At 42.7% G+C, this 19,183-nt stretch overlaps 1 pseudogene; it reads left to right on the forward strand.

Annotated features, from left to right (window-relative positions):
- Positions 1–11,126: 11,126 nt before the first annotated feature.
- LOC136169401 (small ribosomal subunit protein uS13-like) lies at positions 11,127–11,581 on the forward strand (annotated as a pseudogene).
- The last annotated feature ends 7,602 nt before the right edge of the window (positions 11,582–19,183 follow it).

Consider the following 19,183-nt stretch of genomic DNA (forward strand, 5'->3'; position numbering starts at 1 on the left):
AGTGTGGTGGGAAGGGCTGGGAGGTGGGCCAGAGGTTCATGACGGAGGGCACATATGTGCACCTATGCCTGATTCATTCTGATGTATGGCAGAAATCAATGCAATATTGTAAAGCAATAATCCTTCGATTAAAAATAAATACGCAAAAAAAAAATACCTGTCTCTGTGGGTCATAACACATACTTTGGGGAAGTAACCATCACCATGAAGTGGGAAAGTTTGTTTCTCTTCACAGCTTGTAAGAAGTCAATGGGAAATAAGCTTGCTACAGGGAAAGCTCGGGGAGGCAGTCAGTCAGTTGATAAATGTGAGGTGAGAGGAAAGGAAAGAAAATGTCAATGCAAGTTTCTCTTGGCACGTCATTTCAACATGTGTTGAATACCCACTTTGGACCAGGCTCTACACTAGATGACAGAGATCAGAACGTAAATAAGAATTCTGCTGTATTTTACATGCCAACTTTACGGAGTCAAGCGAAATGGAAACTAAATATAAATTCCTTCATGGTTGGTCTGTGTCTTATCTAACTCTGAATCTCAGCCTGACACAGATGCCCATAAGTGTTTATAGAACGTACTAATAATTGCACATAATTGTTTCACACCATCTAAAATGAAAAAAAAAATGTTAAAAAGGGACAAATCAATCTGTCACCCTACACGTGCTCACCCTCAGCAACTAGGGTTTTGCTTTTGTGTCAAAGGAGGAGACCAGAGCTATGACCTCCTGGATCACTCCCAGAGTGGACGGTACACAGCTCTGCAATCAGCAGTCGACTGAAAGATTGGGCTCTGGGGAGATGAGCATCAAAGGCCTAACAGCTGCTCAGAGCTCAGCTTGAACTTGAGAGCTGCATAGAAGAATCTATAAAATAGAATGCTAGCCCTAGGGACTAAAATTCAGTCATCAACCTTCCATCTGAAGCATGTCCAGTCTACACAGATCACTGAAAATCCCTGCTGTCTATTTCAAAGACTTGTGAGCATTTCAAGAAACTCTCATATTGCCCTCCATTTTTTAAAAAACAATCTTTTGGTCATGTGGGATCTTACTTCCCTGACCAGGGATCGAACTTAGCAGCATTGGCAGCGTGGAGTCTTAACCACTGAACCACCAGGGGAGACCCCACCCTTTTTTTTGTTTGGGAAGGCGCACTGTGCATCCAGAAAAGAAGTCAAACTGGTACATTTGCTATGTCTTGAGGTCTCTGGTTAGCATACTCTCACCTCCAGCGCTGTTCTCAGCCATCCACATGCCTCTATCCTGCTGGGACTCTTGATTCCTGTAATAAGTAAGCAGAGCCTAGGAAAAGTCCTTGGCAGAGTCTGTTTGGAGGAAACTGACAAACTAAGACATCCTTCATGAATGACCACAGTCAAAATAAATCCAAGATGTAGAAGTGTATAAACATTTACCATTTAGCCACATGACCTACAGCAAGGTCATTCTTACCCAGAAAACAGGGCACCCTCAGCCTCTTCACTTTTCCAGGTAATATTAGATGTTCGGGAAATCACTGCTCTGACAGTCACCCACCCAGGGGTCTCTGGAGAAGGCAGAGCACTGATTCCCCCAATAGGACCCACCCCTTCACCCAACGGGTCTGCAGTGTCCCCTCTGTCCACCCACACTGCACTCATTGGCTCTGATTTCATAACGACCATTCCATTGCCGGTAGATTAGCACTAATTAAAATATAGAATATCTGAAAGGTACCAGCCCCTTTTATGCCCCGGCAAATTCCACTTACTTAGCTCACAGCTTTGTCTGGCCAGCAAAGAGCTCTGTGAAATCTAATCCACTACGATGCTAGTCATCACTTTCTTTTAGATATATAGCCTACACTGTATCTTACCCCAACAGTTGGAAATGATATTAAATGACCCTCTGATAAGCATCAGAAACCAGTTGCTTCTCACTACTAATCATCTATTTTTGGAACTAACTGCAAAGCCAGCATATGCTCAGTCATGGCTCTGACTCTTTCAAACAATGTCTGCTGATCTTTCATCTTTCCCCATCACTTGATTCGCTTTCTTGTCCATCCTCTCCCCTACCCATCACTTTAGCCTTAAGGAAAAAAACATGGGATTGTTTTTCTTTTTTCCACCCACTCCCCACCCCAAATCTCACCCCTGTAGAACAGCAAACCACATCTTACCTATGTGGAATGCAGAAGAAATGTTTTCCTTTTGATATTAAAGAGTCCTCCCACCAATTAAGTAAACACTGGCCACACCGCAGAGCTGGTATGTTATTGAAGAGCATAGGAGAGCAGAGTTTTTTTCAGAGTTGTGTCAAAAGGAACCTCAGGCTTTGGCCTCAACTCCAGGAACGAGATGAAAACATCATGCACATGTCAGAATGCCAACTGCGACTGTATGCACGGATGGCTACGGTGTCAGAGGACATGATGGAACAACAGGATCCTCTTTACAAATAGCTTGTGGGAGTTCCTCTCCTCCTCCCAAGCAAGAACCAGGCTGAGATCAAACACTGTGCTCTGGGAGGTTCCACTCCATCAACAACGGGCTGACTTTTGAACGGTGTTGTCAACAGGGCATCTTCACAGTCCAGTGCTTCGGGAATTACTAAACAAAAGGCAGGGGGCCAGACTATGCCACAGGGACCAGTCAAGCTCATATCTCTCCCAAATTCTTAAGAGTCATGACATTCTCAACCAGAATATGAAACAAGAAGGTGGAACCAGGGAACATTGAAATGATTCTTTTCAGCACACCTGCATTTCAACACAGACAAATTGTGATTATTTAAGATGAAGCTTCAACATTCAGAAATGCATCACTGAGCTAATGTGGTCCATTCCAAGGCTTCAGAGAGGAAATGTAGCAAGCTGCTCCCATTCTGTGTTTGATTTGCCTAATAGTAATAGGAGAGTCATTTCAATTATCTTTCTCCATTTTCCCATTCCTTAAAAAAGAAACAATTTCAATTCTTCAACAGAGCATCTAAGAGGACTAAGAAATAATAAGGTCCCCATGTGAAAAGTCCCCCAGTATAGCCATAAGGAGTGAGCCAATTATTAATAAAAACACTCCAACCAAGGTTTCCATCTTTCTCTTGATTCTAAGTATGTGGTTACTTTTGTCCATGGCATCCTAGGGCAAGTTAATTTTATTAAGAACATTTTTAGAAAGCTAGAATGTCAGAAGTTGACACTGCTCTCTTTCCAGCCCTCTATTCTTGGTAACATCATGAAATATCGGCTGGCCCCAAAAGTGAGTTGCACCTTTTTTCAATCTAACAGCCATTCTGTGGATAGCATTTGTTTTCCATTGCTGCCAAGGAGACAATCTGGCTCTCATTTCCTTTGAAGAAGAGCCCATTATGATGAGTCAGGTCTACAGTGGGAATAATTAGGTCAAATAAATGAGCCCTTCCAGCTGCCTGTGGCATCACTCAACACCCCCATGTTGCAGATAAAGGAGACAACACTGAAGCTAAAGCAGAGTTTATCTCTTGTGAGTTCCCCTTATCTCTGGCCCAAGGGATGTTATCAAAATGTACACAAGGTAATTACGGCTCCTCTCTTTGCATCTGGAGAAGTCAAAACTGGTCCATAGAATTGTGTGGTGGTCCCAATGCCTGTCCACTCCACAAGAGACGGCTCCTGTCCCAGCTAGCAGGCTCAAGACAGCCTCTGCCTTGAGTCATATTTGCCCCCATGATCTCCCAGTCACCTTATCCTGGACTGTCATGTCCACTAGTAGGAGAAAAAGGAAATTCAAGGAGGTGGGAGTCATATGCTAACTCTTGTTACTATGCAATCGAAGCTGATATCTGCGGCTCATCCTTCAAGCTAGACTCTCTGGTAGTTTGTTCAACATCTCATACACACAGGAGGAGACTAGGGTCAAATTAGAGATGCCAATCTGTTACCCAGATTGGAGAGCTTCCTCCCCTGCAGGAAGCGGGGAATGCAGAGAGAAACAATTAGAAAATAAGCTAGCCTTTCTTTCAAGAGTCTCATTAATCAGAAAAAGAATCTCTAGTTTTGTTTCTTTGTAATCTTTTTTTTTTCTACTTTATTAAAACATTCAGAAATTACTATAACATAAGCGCTCTCAAAAGTCACAACATCAACTTAGGATTTCATCCCTGATGTTGACATGGGTCACGGACCTCATCCAAGGGCTAAAGACGCATCTCATTCTACATCAGGCTGACCAAACCAGATGCTCGTTCCAAACAATATGCTGTCTTAAAGATGCTTCCACTCACTTGTTAAACCCAAACCACCATCTGAAGGCTCTCTTGCAAGTGGATTCTCTTGAGTTGTAGTTACTTTGTTTCCCCCAAGGGTTCCATTGGTTTGGGTTATTCCAGCAGCACAGGAAATAAGAAATCTGCTATCTTTTAAAACTTAAAAATTAGAGGAATTTGGCTTACATTGAAGTAATAGGTAGGAACCAAAACACTGATCACCAGTCCTTCCTTCAAGTTGTATACAGTAACTGCCACATCTCACACTTGATGCCTGAGTAGAACTTTGGGAAGGAGGGAACAACCGTGAACCTCAAAAATGAGCACATTTTCAATGATTCTGGGGTAATAAACTGTCAAACAAAATTTATCAAAAAATGTCTTTCACACACTCATTAAATAATTAAAATATTTATTATATGGGCTTCCCTGGTGGCTTGACCTGGGTTCAATCCCTGGGTTAGGAAGATCCCCTGGAGAAGGAAATGGCAACCTCCTCCAGTATTCTTGCCTTGGAATTCTATGGACAGAGGAGGCTGGTAGGCAATGGTCCATGAGGTCCCAAAGAGTTGGACATGACTGAGGGACTAACATCCACTATATTATTTATTATATATCTAACTTATTAGTTATAGCTAACTCAATCATTATCTATTTCTATCATTATCATATCTATTGCTAACACTGAATTTATTAATTATATTAATTAATTAATTACTGAGTAACCGCGAGACATGAGGCAATTTTCTTTCCCTGCTCCACCTGCAGGTGTGAACACCAGACCTGCTGTCCATCGGTACAGTAAACCCTGAATCCAGGCAGCCTCTTCTCCTCAAGCATCAGGATAATTCACAAGTATGGGAGGTGAGAAAGGTTTGCCTTGGGAGACTCAATGTAAAATGGCAAGGCTGACTGACAGTTCAGCTCCTACACGAATGCTCCCCAGTTCTGATTTCCTCCAATATTGCCTGTGGGTTTACCCAGGGAAAAGGACATCATAGCCCCAGACTAAGAGCAATTAAAAATTTTTAATATCTTTACAGCCTTTAAACAATTTTATTTGCTAGTCTTACTCTAACCTAACTTCCTCTGTGTCCTTTCCTAACTCATAAGAAATGCTGGCATCATCACACCTTTGACATATGATTCCAGCACTTCCATTTCATGAGCAAAGCACAACTGTTGTCAAATGAAGCTGTATTTAACCTTCCCCGGGAGGCTGGATCCCAGCATAGTACACATTGAGAAGAATGAATAGATGTGGGAAAGGAAGGCAGGAAGATCCCGTCACTGGGGCAGAGAAATGACTTCAGGTCCCCTGCCCCTCTGTGGAGGAATGCAGCTAGACTGGCTCTGACAGCCAATGCTGGAGAAAGAGCTTGTTTCTCACATGCACCAAGTTCAGAGTGAGTGTCGGGTCAAGGGCGGGAGTGAATATGCTCATGCGTGCAGTCACTGAAGTCCAGACCTGTGCTCAGTAAGGCGAGGATGGGGAAGCTGACGTCTAGCAGGACCTGTTAATTCATGAGTGTTGTTCTAGTTAGCTGGACTGGAAATGAATTCACAGCAGAGTGGCCTCATGGCCCCTGCTGTTATAATCAGGGTGAAAACTGCAAAGAGTTTTAAGCTGAAATGCCAATACTTTGGCCACCTGATGCGAAGAACTGACTCATTTGAAAAGACCCTGATGCTGGGAAAGACTGAAGGCAGGAGGAGGAGGGGACGACAGAGGATGAGATGGTTGGATGGCATCACCGACTCGATGGACATGAGTTTGAGTCAATTCAGGGAGTTGGTGATGGACAGGGAAGCCTGGCGTGCTGCAGTCCATGGGGTCGCAAAGAGTCAGACACGACTAAATGACTGAACTGAACTGAATATAAATGGAGCAAAATTTTAAAATACTATTTTCTCCTCTTATTCCCTTATTCTGTATCTTTGATCTGTGATTGAGAGGATATGAAGATCGTTAACCACTGTATGGGAGAGAAGAAGGAAAATCCTGTGATGTGAAACATTCTCAAGTGAGAAAAGGGATCGGAGAGATCTGGAAAATGACTACAGCCATTTTGCCCTTTTCTTCATTTCTCTCATGCTCTCTCCAAAAGTTCTCCCCAGGACACAATAAACAAGGTGGTAGTTTGGGAGTGCATGTTTTTACTGGAATGGAACAGAAAAGAAAGATGTCAAAAGAAAGCAGAATGAACCCCCCTTTACACCTGAAGTAGGACAAGACCCATGGCCACCATCACTTGCCCTGAAGCACCAGCTTGGGGTGGAGCTGGGTGTTGCTGATAAGGTCTCTGCAATTCCCTTGTTTGCAGAATCTGAAACTCCTTTGTCTGACAATGGATGGATAAGTTCTCTTTTGTGAGACAAGAATGGGTGACCTTTTCCCCCTGAATTCCCATCGTGGGGGCCAGGGAAGACAGCTTAGGATCCCATCTCTTGGCCTTCACACCGTGGGAAAGAGGATCCAGAGTTTAAATGCCTGAAAAATGCCCTGGAACAGCTTTGAAAATCATTCAGCGTAAGCGATTGCCCCCTGATCAAATGTCTAAGTTGTATCGCGACAGGAATGCCTCTCAGGTCATTGACCCAGCCCCAGACACAGAGCCTGTTCCCTTTGTCAGTAGATTCATGCCGCTTGTCTCCTTTCTGAAACCACTTTCTAAAGAATAAGCTGGTGATGTCAGTTTCCTAGGAGAATCCATCATGTGTCCCCAGCAGATACTTCCCCTTCTTGCAACCCATTAGGTAAATTTAAAGAACAAATTAGTCCACAAATTAGGCCACTCCCACCCCCAGTCCAACTCACCACTTAAATCATGCTATTTTGTCAGTGGGTTTGAATCCAAGCTTTCAAATCAGAATCCTCCAACCATGAGTCTATAACTCATGAGAACAATCACCGAACAACTGTTTCTTCAGTTTCTCCCATCTGGTATCTGCTCCCTTGTGAATGGGGTACCCACCAGCAGGAAGGGTTCGAGTTAATGTAAGTTAAGTCTTGAAAAGGAGATAAGGAAAGATCAGCAAAATCAAACCATCCCAGGAGGCAGGGGTTGGTGAAGGGTTTGAAACCCTTCAAGTATCTCTTTCTGATCTGTCTTGATTTCTCCCACCTCTCCAGTTTTCTGTACCTGCCACCTTAGAAGCTACACCCTGCCACTCATCAATCAATAGCTAGGAACTTTATTTTTGTTGTTGCTGTTTTTTATTGGAATATAATTGCTTTACGATTTGCGTTAGTTTCTGCTATACAACTGTGTGAAGCAGCTACAAGTATGCATATATCCCCTCCCTCTTGAGCCTCCCTCCCTGCCCCCATCCCACCCCTCCTGGCCATCACAGAGCGCCAGGCTGATCTCCCTGAGCTGTACTGCAGCAGCTGGGAACTTATGGAAAGTGTCAGTTCCCCATCAGAAGCAGAACAAAACCTGTTTTGATTCTGTTTTGGCATCCACGTCACTGAATGAGGGATCATAACAGCACAGTTTAGCAGAAAAAGCAGAGCGTTCAGAGGCAGGCAAGTCACAGTCCACATTTTGCCTCTGCCACTTAGGTCAGTGTGATCAAGGCAGGTTCATCTCTGAGCCTCTGTTTTCTCCTCAGTAACACTGGAATCATTATACTTACCTCATATGACTCAAGTAAGAATAAAAATTGAAAAAAAAGAATAAATGATGATAGGAGTTTAACACACTGGGGACAGTGTGATAAAAAAAATAACACCTACTTCCCTTCATTCTAGTTGAGACATTGTCATTAACCAGTTCTGACGTTTTGACGTATCTTGGTTTCTTTATTTATAACAATTGGCAAACAATGTCAATAGACAGTCCAGCTACTCACAGTGCTTGTAATATTTATGCACCAAACACCAAAACAATAATACATCAAATGATAAAGGCAAGTATTTCCAACAAAAGGCGAAAAGGAAAGGCTGGAAAGAGATGAGAAGTGAATTCACAGCTTTAGTAGCACATTCTCTCAGAGAAAGTTTTACTGTATCTTAATATGTCATTGTAACATCCAGTATAACATTACAGAAGCACATTTCATTGAATTATTGAATCTCAGGGCCATTAAGTCCAAATCCTTATCTGATACCTGAACACCATTTAAGATGCCTTTTACTTTTAATTTACTTTTTAGTGCACTTTTTTAGAAAGGTTATTTAAGGATTCCCTGTGATGCACAAAATGGCCACAACCAAAAATAAGAGGTTAGAAGTGATAAAGAGAGGTCATCTTAAGAGAATCCTCTTCATTCTTGTGTACTGAGCTGTAGCAGGGTACATACCCTATAACTCTGGTTGCTGGTTGCTCCCTGGAGGGCCTGGGCTTTCCTGATGGCTCAAATGGTAAAGAGTCTGCCTGCAATGAATGAGACCTGGGTTTGATTCCTGGGTCAGGAAGATCCCCTGGAGAAAGAAATGGCAACCCACTCCAGTACTCTTGCCTGGAAAATTCCTTCGACAGAGGAGCCTGGTGGACAATATCCCATGGGGTCAAAAAGAGTCAGACTTGACTAAGTGATTAACACATACCCTAGGGGCTCAAGGCAACTGGGAACAGATTACGGAATGAAAGGCAAAATTTACTTTCTAGTTTCTCTAGTATTCCTCAAAGGGTGGTGCACAGCCCCAGAGAGACCTAAATCCTCTAGGGAAGGTGGGGTGATGATGGTGGATGTTGAAAACAGGGCTTTGGGACTTCCCTGGTGGTCCAGCGGTTAAGAATCTGCCTGCCAATGCAGGGGACATGGGTTCGATCCCAGGTCTAGAAGACTGGCCCACTCCCTGGGGCAACTAAGCCTGCACACCACAACCGCTGAGCGTGCGCACCACAACTAATACCCGTGCCTCCAAACAAAGAAAGAAAGGAGAAAAACAGAAAATGGGGCTCCATCCCAGATCTCCTGAACAGACTCTTTGAAGATGGTACAGCAGTGGTCATTTTTCACAAAAATTTGCATTTGTTGTAAATTCTGAGTATGAAACCATATTTGTAATATGTGAAAGAAAGTGAAAAGGCAAAGCAGTTTACTCATCATTAAAATCAGGCAAATAAATTATATATTAATGGAGAGAAAGAGGAAAAGGAGAAAGCTAGACATCTTAATGTGCTTATGTGTAAACACAATTCATTTAGAAAACATCTATGTAACTCATTCTCAGCTCAACTGTACCTGGGAGAATCTCACTAGAAACATTACCCAGGCTTCTAAACTGACTCTCAAAGTTTAGTCATATTTAAAATAGAGGGGTAGAAGCAGAGAAGATTCATTTGCCTTAACGTATTACTCAAACACTCAATATTACATTTTTCTTAAGAGTCAAAACAGGAAGTTCTTTAGAGAAAGACAACTCAGTGGAAAAAAAAGCAATTTTGTTTTGTTGAGTATGACCAACAAAATTCTAGAAACCTGGTTAAGTTATATTCAGTCACATGAGGATAAATTCTTCCGAAAGATTCTCAGGAGAATTGTTTAACTTAACATTATAAACAAAAAAGAAAAAGAAAAATTCTTAAATTTCCAGGAATAAGAAACAGTACCCTCTTCCAGTTCATCGAGAGACATGGAAAGTGTGACTAATATTTACCAAAGGCTAAGTTCCTCTTAGTCATTCTACTCTAACTAAAGCTCCTAAGAATCTAACTGTAAAATCTTATCACAAGTTAAAATATTTTGAAATAAAAAGAGCAAAACTGTAACTGAGAAAAAAATCAAACTCATGAAATAGAGTCTGTAATTTCACCTTGGTCATGAGACCATGTGACCTGATACTTATCAACATTCTCCTTCCACTTTCCTTATTTCCATATCTTTTTATTCATAAATAGGTAGATATTAATAGATGCATGATAAGTCACTTCAGTCATGTCCCACTCTTTGCGACCCTATGGACTGTAGCCCACCAGGCTCCTCTGTCCATGGGATTCTCCAGGCAAGAATTCTGGAGTGCCCTCCTCCAAAGGATCTTCCTGACCCAGGGACTGAACTTGCATCTCTTACACATCCTGCATTGGCAGACGAGTTCTTTACCACAGGTGCCACCCGGGAAGCCAAGTATTAATAGATAGACAGATGTTAACAGATAGATAGATAACAGGTAGGGAGAGATAATCACATGTCATATACCTAAAATCACACTGAAGGGATTGTGTAAAATAATGAGATAAAAGTTAAAGATATACTAAGTATTACAAGATTCTTAAAAATTAAAGATAATGCTAACTGAGGTGATCAAAGAAGATTTCATAAAATTTTAAAGAGTCCTGATAAGAAGTGTGGAGTTCAATAAATAGGGATAAATAAGAACGGACATAACAAAAAAGCAAGAATGTGAGCAAAAACATGAAGGTCAAAATTAAAGAAGGGCATGGCTCTCTTGCTGCTTTTTCTCCACGTATGTTACCAACCTCCATGTCTTATCTATTAGACTCCTTCAGTGTATCTTCCATCTTTGCTTTATATCCAATTCCCTTTACCATTTTCCCCATGTGGACCTTCAGTGCTTTCCTCCACCTAGGCTACAGTGACGATCTTCCACTCATTTTTCCTCTTCGGATTAATTCATGCACTGCTTTGTTAAACACAGATGACAAACGTGATTGAGTTCCCAACACCTACTGAATGAAACCCTAAATCCCTCCCCTAATATTTAATGTCCCAATTCATCATTCTAGTTTTGGGTTTCAAAATTGCTCTTAATGCAGATACACAGAGGTCAAGGAACAAGTGAAGAAGTCAAGTCACAAGAGGAACCAACTAAGAAAGTCATGTGTACCTTGGAGAGTCCAGTCTCAGCAGAGTGATGGGACAGAACCCCAATGAGTATGAAAAAGCTAAGGCATAAAGGGGAGCCAAAGAGGTCCTCCAGCAGGGCCTCCACCATGTCTCTAGGAATCCCTGAGAAGTTACAGCACATTTTGTGAGTTCTCAAGACCAGCATCAATGGGCGGTGGGAAACTGCCTTTGTTATCACTCCAGTGAAGGGCGTGGAGCTCTGGTATACTCACGTGGTGTCGAGGAAAGCAGACATCAAGCTCTCCATGAGGGCAGGAGAGTTACAGAGAATGAGGAGGCACATGTGATCACCACCACGTAGAATCTACGCCAATGCAAGGTGCCAGATTGTTTCTTATGGACAGAAGGACGTGAAGGATAGTAAATACAGTCGAGTCCTGGGCAACAGTCTAGACAACAAGTCCTGTGAAGACCCGCAGCAACTGAAGAAGATTTGGGCCCACAGAGGGCTCCCTGCTTCTGCGGACCTCGTGTCTGAGGCTGACACACCAGGACCATGGGCTGCTCTGGCAGCACCATGGATGTGTCCAAGAAGAAATAAATGTGTGGCCTTTGTCTGTCAAAAACACAGAGGCTGGGGAGCAGAAGAGCTGACGGTAGCTAGAGGACATAATTTAAGAGGAAAATTAGCCCTGAAAGGTGATAGACTATAGGGGAGTCAGAAGTAACAAGGAGCAGCTTCTTGCTGGAGTTGGTAGTAGAAGATGGTGGCGGTTGTGTTTCTGTGACTGCTGGGCTGGATCAGAAGAGAGGAGATAGAGTCTCCGAGTCCCTTATCCAAAATCACAGCAAAGAGAGGTGCTCACCCACAACCAGGGAAAAATGAGGAACAAGTCAAAGGCTCTCACCAAGCCAACCATCTGCACAGAAATCTTGAAAACATTTTTAAGAACCACAGCTTTGAGTAGAAAATTCATTTCAGCATATTTTTGGAAAGGAGGAGGGAGTATTAATTAAATATAAACTTATTTGCATATTTGTCTATTCCCCCAACTCATCCCAGAAAGAATCTAAGGCAGCCACAAAGCGCGATGCGCTGGATAAAAGCCACCACATCCTGGATATGAGCTAAACTCCTTTGGCCACCCGTCCTATAAGACCCAAGCAAATAGATCATAAACAAAGTGCTCAAAGCGCCAAGCTTTCAAACAGAAAGAAATAAAACCAGGAAGGGCCATGATGAGAAGGGGCAGTTCCCCCAGGTGTACCTGAGTACTGAACTGCTTCCCACCACATCAAAAGCAATGGCACAGCCCCTAATTCCAATTGCTGAAACATTTTAACAGCTGGGAATTAAAATAAGCTGTCAGCCAGCTCAAAAAGATTTTTTAATTCAAAATAAATCAGGCTAACAACCTGCAGATGTTTGGAAAGAAACTGTTTGGGTGACTCATTTTCAAAACCCAATTCCCTAACTTTGCCATTTCAGAGTTTCTGAATGGCTGCTACCTGCCCTTAGCTTCTAATTGGAAGACAAACAGTTATGCTGGCATTTTCAGACTTAACATTGGTCTCACATGTTGACAAACATCATGGATTCTGTCTGGTCCACTAAACTAAGGTTGGGAAGCAAGGGCAGAGAGCTGGTCAGATGATTGAATGTGTTGCGGAGTCCTTGGTCCTCCAGGGATCCCTCAGTCTTAAGAGTAGATGGAGATAAACCATTCTGCCCAGAAGTCTTTTCACTCAGGGCTGCATAAGCTGTTTTATCACATTTCTTAGAATAAGTAGGGATACTCTCAGTTATGGGTTAAATAGAAACAAGGGGAGAAAACGGGGGAATAAGAGACTGCAGGAAGAGTGAATAATATTACAGACTCAGGATAAATGGCCAAAAGCAAGTCAGCATCTCAGCATCCAGACCAAGGATGACCATGAGAGGTGCATACATCAATGGCCATCGGAGGAGGAAGAAGGATGAGGCTCCAGCTTCTCCACCTGAGAACCATCTAGGTCTATTAGGGCTCAGCTTCTTTCAGCTGTGGAATATGAAACAGACTGTAATAATACATGTGGTGCTAAATCTGGGGAGCTGTTGGACATCAAAGTTCTACAGTAGAGGTTTCAGATTGCTGCCCATGGGATTTAAGACTTTCCACCCATTCCTATCCAGGAGGTGATTTTGCCTCTCCTGTAAGTCCTTGCCTTTCTCTTCACTTTCCCTGTCTTAGTTTAGGCTGTGATCACAAAGTTCCGCAGACTAGGTGACTTATAAACAACAGAAATTTATTTCTTATCGTTCTGGAGGCTGGAAAGTCCAAGATCAGGATACCATGGGCAGGTTCTAATGAGAGCCGTCTTCCAGGTTGTAGATGGCTGACTTCCCATTGTATTCTCATGATGGAAGGGGTGAGGTTGCTCCCTGGGGTCTCTCTTATAAGGCATTAATCCCATATGACTTCACCTATGAAAGTGTTCAGGGCTCCCTCGGTGGCTCAGCAGTAAAGAATCACCTGTAATGTAGGAGACATGGGTTTGATTCCTGGGTCAGGAAGATCCCTTGAAGAAGGAAATGGCAACCCACTCCAGTATTCTTGCCTGGAAAATCCCATGGACAGAGGAGCCTGGAGGGCTAGTCCACAGAGTAGCAAGAGTCAGATATGACTTAGCAATAAAACAAACAAACAAAACAAATGGAAGTCTCCCCCTCATAATACTGTTACGCTGGGAGTGAAGATTTTAATATCTACATTTGGGAGACACAAGATTTCAGCTTATAGCACTCTCCTAGCGTCTAGCTGCCAATGCTAGGAAGCTATCTGTGGCCTCTGTGGCCACCTTTTTGGGACCCATAGACTTTTGCGTGTTCCCCACTGAGGACACACATAGCAAGTACACCACTGATCTGCCTACAAGTCCTTCTCCATCTCTCATTCTTGAAAGCAAGAGTTGTGTCTTGCCATCTTTGTACCCCAGCACCCAACACAAGACCTAGCAATCAGCAACAACTTGCTAAATTATTTAGGCAAGTTCATTAAATAGAAAATTATTATTTTTATTTTTTTTAAAGCAACATTCCTTAATGGATGAATCTTTTCACCTTATTCAAAGAGGTTTTAAAGAGCAAAGCAAAACCAAGTCTTTGTTTTAGTTTTGGTGGAGCAGAAAGTTATTATTTTTGAGGAGGATAAACTCAAATATCTCAAAAAATGAATGTTCTTTAAAAATAAACATTTTCCCAAAATTTGAATGACCTCTCCTCAATCAAAATGGCCTCCAAGACTGGAAAGTGAAACAATAATAGAATGTCTTGACTAGAGACTATTTGATCATACTAAGAATGAGAAGAACAATTTCTCAGAAACAGAAAACATTTATTTCTACCTTTGGAGCTCGCTCATGTCTCAATGATACAGCAAAAATGAAAGAATCTCCCCAAATTTCTTTGAGCCAGAATTCAAAACTAACAAAGGGTGAAGGTCACTGATACATGTCAATAGAGAGTTTGCCGTTTGATTTTCTCCTCACATCCACCTGATGTGGTGGATGGAGGTAAAGAGTCCCTACTCTGCCAACTCTGTCAGACTGGCAGCTCAGATGGTAAAGAATCCACCTACAATGCAGGAGACCCAGGTTCCATCCCTGGGTCAGGAAGATCCCCTGTAGAAGGGAATGGTAACCCACTCCAGTATTCTTGCCTGGAGAACTCCGTGAGCCTGTGGGCTGCAGTTCATGGAGTCACAGAGAGTTGGACACGATTGAGTGACCTTCACTTTCATTTCTGCCATCTTACATACATCTAAAGACTGGCTCACCAAAGAGGTGACATCCTTGATAAATGAAAATCAGTCGACGACCAAGCCTATGTTCGTTTCCAGCAAGGCTCTGCGGACAAAGGACATGTACTGAGCGTAAGTCTCTTCTATTAAAGAAAATGAACTTTCTGTAGCCGTGATGATGTCAAATCTGAATTGTCAAAGTCAACTCCCTCTCAGTTTGACTCTAGTCCTTCCTAGTTGTGCCACCCTGGACAAGTCATGTGCTTTGTCAGTCAGCAAATATCAGTTAAATGCCTGCTCTGTGCCAGGCCATGCAAGATGCTGGGACATAATGGAAAATGGATGGATAGATGGGGTCCCTGCTCTCCCAGAGCTCCATCGGGTCCTCCCCACCTTAGCACCCCTTATTGGTAAACATAGGCTCTTGATAGAAAAGTTCCTAATCTAAAATTTTTTAAGTGTCTAATTAAGAATAAGTGAGATAACATATGTCAGATGTCAAACACAGAACATGGTCAATAATAGGAGCTCATTAAGTGGGAAAAAAAAAAAACTATTATAATTAACCAAATGAGATAGTGTCAACTTTTTTTTCTTTGACTGCCCTGGTAGGTTTGCAGGATCATAGTTTCCTGACCAGGGATCGAACCCAGGCCCTTGGCAGTGAGGGTGCAGATTCTGAGCCACTGGACCACCAGGGTAATTCCAGTGTCAAAAATCCCACTTTTTATAAACTGCAAAGTAAATGCCATTGTTCCTGTTACCCTTTCTATTATAGAGGTTTTCAGAACAAATTGTTAAAGCCAGCATGTGCTTCCATCAATTAAAACTGCAGAATTTTATGCACATCTAAACAAACGTGCAACTCTGACAGCCAATGCACAAGGAAAATGCTAGAAAATATTTCTAAGCAGCCTCACCTCCCAGCAACCCCCGCTAAGTACTCTATGCACCAGCTACGCCAATAGCTTGCAGGGTCCTAATGTAGCAAGTCCACTCACTGCTGCTGTGGGATCCCAAGCAGAGGGGATTTTGTGGCATCACTTCACTGCTTGTCTTCTCACCCAGAAGTCAGGGCTCTGAGGACAGGAGTCATGTTCTACCTTAGCTTTCTCACCCTAATGGCTTCTAGCTTAGTTCCTGGAAGGGAGGAAGGATTTGGTCCATAAATGTTCCCTAATTTAAAAGTAATGAATGAACAAGAGGAAAAAAACAGAATATATCACTTATGCCTTCACCATCTTCTTATATGTAAAATAAATCATGCTAAAGCCTAGCTCTTTATGCTCTCTATTCATTTGGAATACGACATGCATCTAACAAACACAGGATTAACGGTGGTGTGCCCAGCTATATACGAGACCCTATGAAGGATATAAAACTCTGCACACACAGCACACATTTCAGAATGACTGCACACACAGTGCACACATTTTCAAGTTTTAGAGGTTATAAAAATCTGTGGACTTCATATTATTCAAAACTATTGTTCTATCAGTTATGAACTAAAGTTCACAGACTTTGACTTGTCCAAGATTTTAAAAAAAGCAATGACAGCAAACATATTTATTTATCTTGTGCCAAATTCTTTATGGGTATCATCTCTTTTAATGCTCAAAACCATACTATGAAATAAGCACTAGTATTATCCTCTTCTCACAGATGAGCAAACTTAATATTAGGAGGATTAAGTGATTCGCCCAAGACAAAAACCAAATCTAAGAAGGAAGCCATGTCTCACACACACACACACACACACACATATACAAACAAGTCCAATTCCTGGGCTCCTCACCACACTGACTAAACTGAAAGATCTGAAAACACGTGAGCAAACTTCCACACAGGAACTCTGCTAACGTGCTACCTCTCAACAGAGCAGAGCGACCCTGGCAATAGCAGACCCCCAGCTTCCGCAGCTCCCCAGAGGTCCACCCACGAGGGTGCGTGACAGTGTGGAACTTCCTATCTCTCTTGTTTAAATTCGATTCTGGTCACTTCCATAATAGGTAAGCCTGTGTGAAGTCACTTCCGTTGTCCGACTCTTTACAACCCTATGGACTATAACAACTTGCCAGGCTCCTCTGTCCATGGGATTCTCCAAGCAAGAATACTGGAGTGGGTTGCCATGCCCTCCTCCAGGGGAGCTTCTTCACCTAGAGATCAAACCTGCATCTCCTGGGTCTCCTGCATTGGCAGGCAGGCTCTTCACCACTGAGCCACCTCAGGAGTCCCATAAAAGGGAAAAAGTAGGAATCTTTCTCTTTTCCCTACCCATTTCACCCCTGTCTGTCTGTCTGTCTTCCTCCCTCTCTCATTGTCTCTTGCGGACAAGCATAGAGGCAAAAAGCAACTGTGGGGGGCTATAGGCCCCGAGTCAGAGACCCAAGCCACACATTCACTCACTTCACCAGAGCAGGACGTTCCAAGGTCCACCCTAAACATCTGCCTTACCTCCGGCCTGCTCCCCCACCCCTAGAAGCTATCAAAGTCCTGGGTAAGGAAATTAAACTCCTCTACGAGGCATGTCTGCCACCTAGTGTGAAGAGATATACGTGAAAAGATTTGGGTCGATAAAAGAAGAAACACAATACAATCTCTGAATTGCAAAGCATGTTCAAATAAATACCATTTACTCTCCCCAGACTATTTTATAAGCTACAAAACAAAGGAGCATTCATACGTTAAATGCAGTATATTGAGGCCGTGATTATAAAGCAGCTGAAGGCTTTTTGAAGCTGGACTGCAAAGAATGAACCGTGAGGAGAAATTCCAAGATCTGCCACACTCAACTTTAAGATTAAAATCGTGTGTACAAACTGCAAGAAATCTCAAGTCAGCAGGGACCAATCCAAGGAGATTTTATTTGTACCTACTATGAAATTGGTTTTCCCAAGAAACCACAGTTTGGGAGAAACACATTTTTCCTGATACTGAGACATGGGAGATTCTATTAATGCTTTTTTGTTGTTGTTCTCCTGGTCAGCAGACACCGTGTGACACAGATTCATGTTTTCCAAAACTTCCTGACAATAAACACAATATGCTTCACACAGTTGCCTCTACGTCATTTTCTCAGTGTAGGCAAAATGTGTAACAACACGGTGAAATTCAGTGAAAGCATGCGTTCACAAAGCCATAACACATTCCAGGCAGATGGCTCCCGGAGGATTGCAGGCCAAGTTGTGTCCGACTCTTTGAGACCCCACAGACTGTAGCCCACCAGGCTCCTCTGCCCGTGGAAAATTCTCCAGGCAAGAATACTGGAGTGGGTTACTATTTCCTTCTCCAGGGGATCTTCCTAACCCAGGGATCGAACTCATGTCTCTTATGTCTTCTGCATTGGCAGGTGGGTTCTTTATAAAGTGATTTTATTCAAAGATACAGTGAGGTATGGAAAGCCTGCTTCTACCTTTCAGAAAAGTCTCAAGAAAAACTGTATCTCACATCTGGCCACGGAAAAAGTTTGGAAAGAAAAGAGTTGAGGTTCATAACTTCTGGGAACCTTGGAATGCAGATATTCTACAATTCTGGTTTATACTCATTTTGTTCACTAATCAGCCAGGAAATGGGTAAAGCTAACGACCTCTAATGCAACAGTCCCCAACGTTTTTGGCATCTTAGAAGACATTTTTTCCAAGGATGGGAGTGGGGAGGATGGTTTCAGGATGATTCAAGTATGTTATATTTATTGTGCACTTTATTTCTATGATTACTATGCCAGCTCCACCTCAGATCATCAGGCATTAGATCCCAGAAATTGGGGACCCCTGCTCTAATGGGAACTAAGGGGTCAAACAAGCCCTGTTTCATGGTGAATGGACAAAAATAAATGACGGTAAGTAGAGCTGCTCTTAATCAGAATCAAATCCAAAGAGCTGAAATTCACAGCACTTGCCCCACCCCAGCGCGTGCCCCCTCCAATGAGCACAGTACAAGCAGAACATACAGTAATCTTCATCTCTCAAATTATCTAGGAAATATGGACCTTTAGGGAGAAATGCTGCAAACCAGAGGACCAGTCAGATCAGGTTCACCGGCTGGCAAGCCACCAGTGGCTCATGTGGGAGAACAGGAGTGAGTCTGAGAAACAAGACTCAGGCACACGGAGTCGGGTTACATCACAGGAGGTGAAACCACTTCAAAGCCTTGATATTGGCAGGCTGAATCCCACTAAGGATTGAAATAAAATACTACCTATTTCACCAGGCCTGAAGCTAACGAATCAAGCAACTTAAACCTCTCAGAGAGCCTTGGGTAATGACCAAGATGCCCGTCTCTCCCTGACCCACTCAGCATATTGAGGGCAGTTTGTCTTTATGTATTTTTTGTATACATCTTGTATACAAGATGATGGAAAGGCATAAATTAAAAAGGTATTTTAGGGGAGGAGAAGGCATATTTTTTTTTTAGCCCTACCACCT

This window comes from Muntiacus reevesi, chromosome 5 (assembly GCF_963930625.1).
Source record: "Muntiacus reevesi chromosome 5, mMunRee1.1, whole genome shotgun sequence".
NCBI classification, from domain to species: Eukaryota; Metazoa; Chordata; class Mammalia; order Artiodactyla; family Cervidae; genus Muntiacus; species Muntiacus reevesi.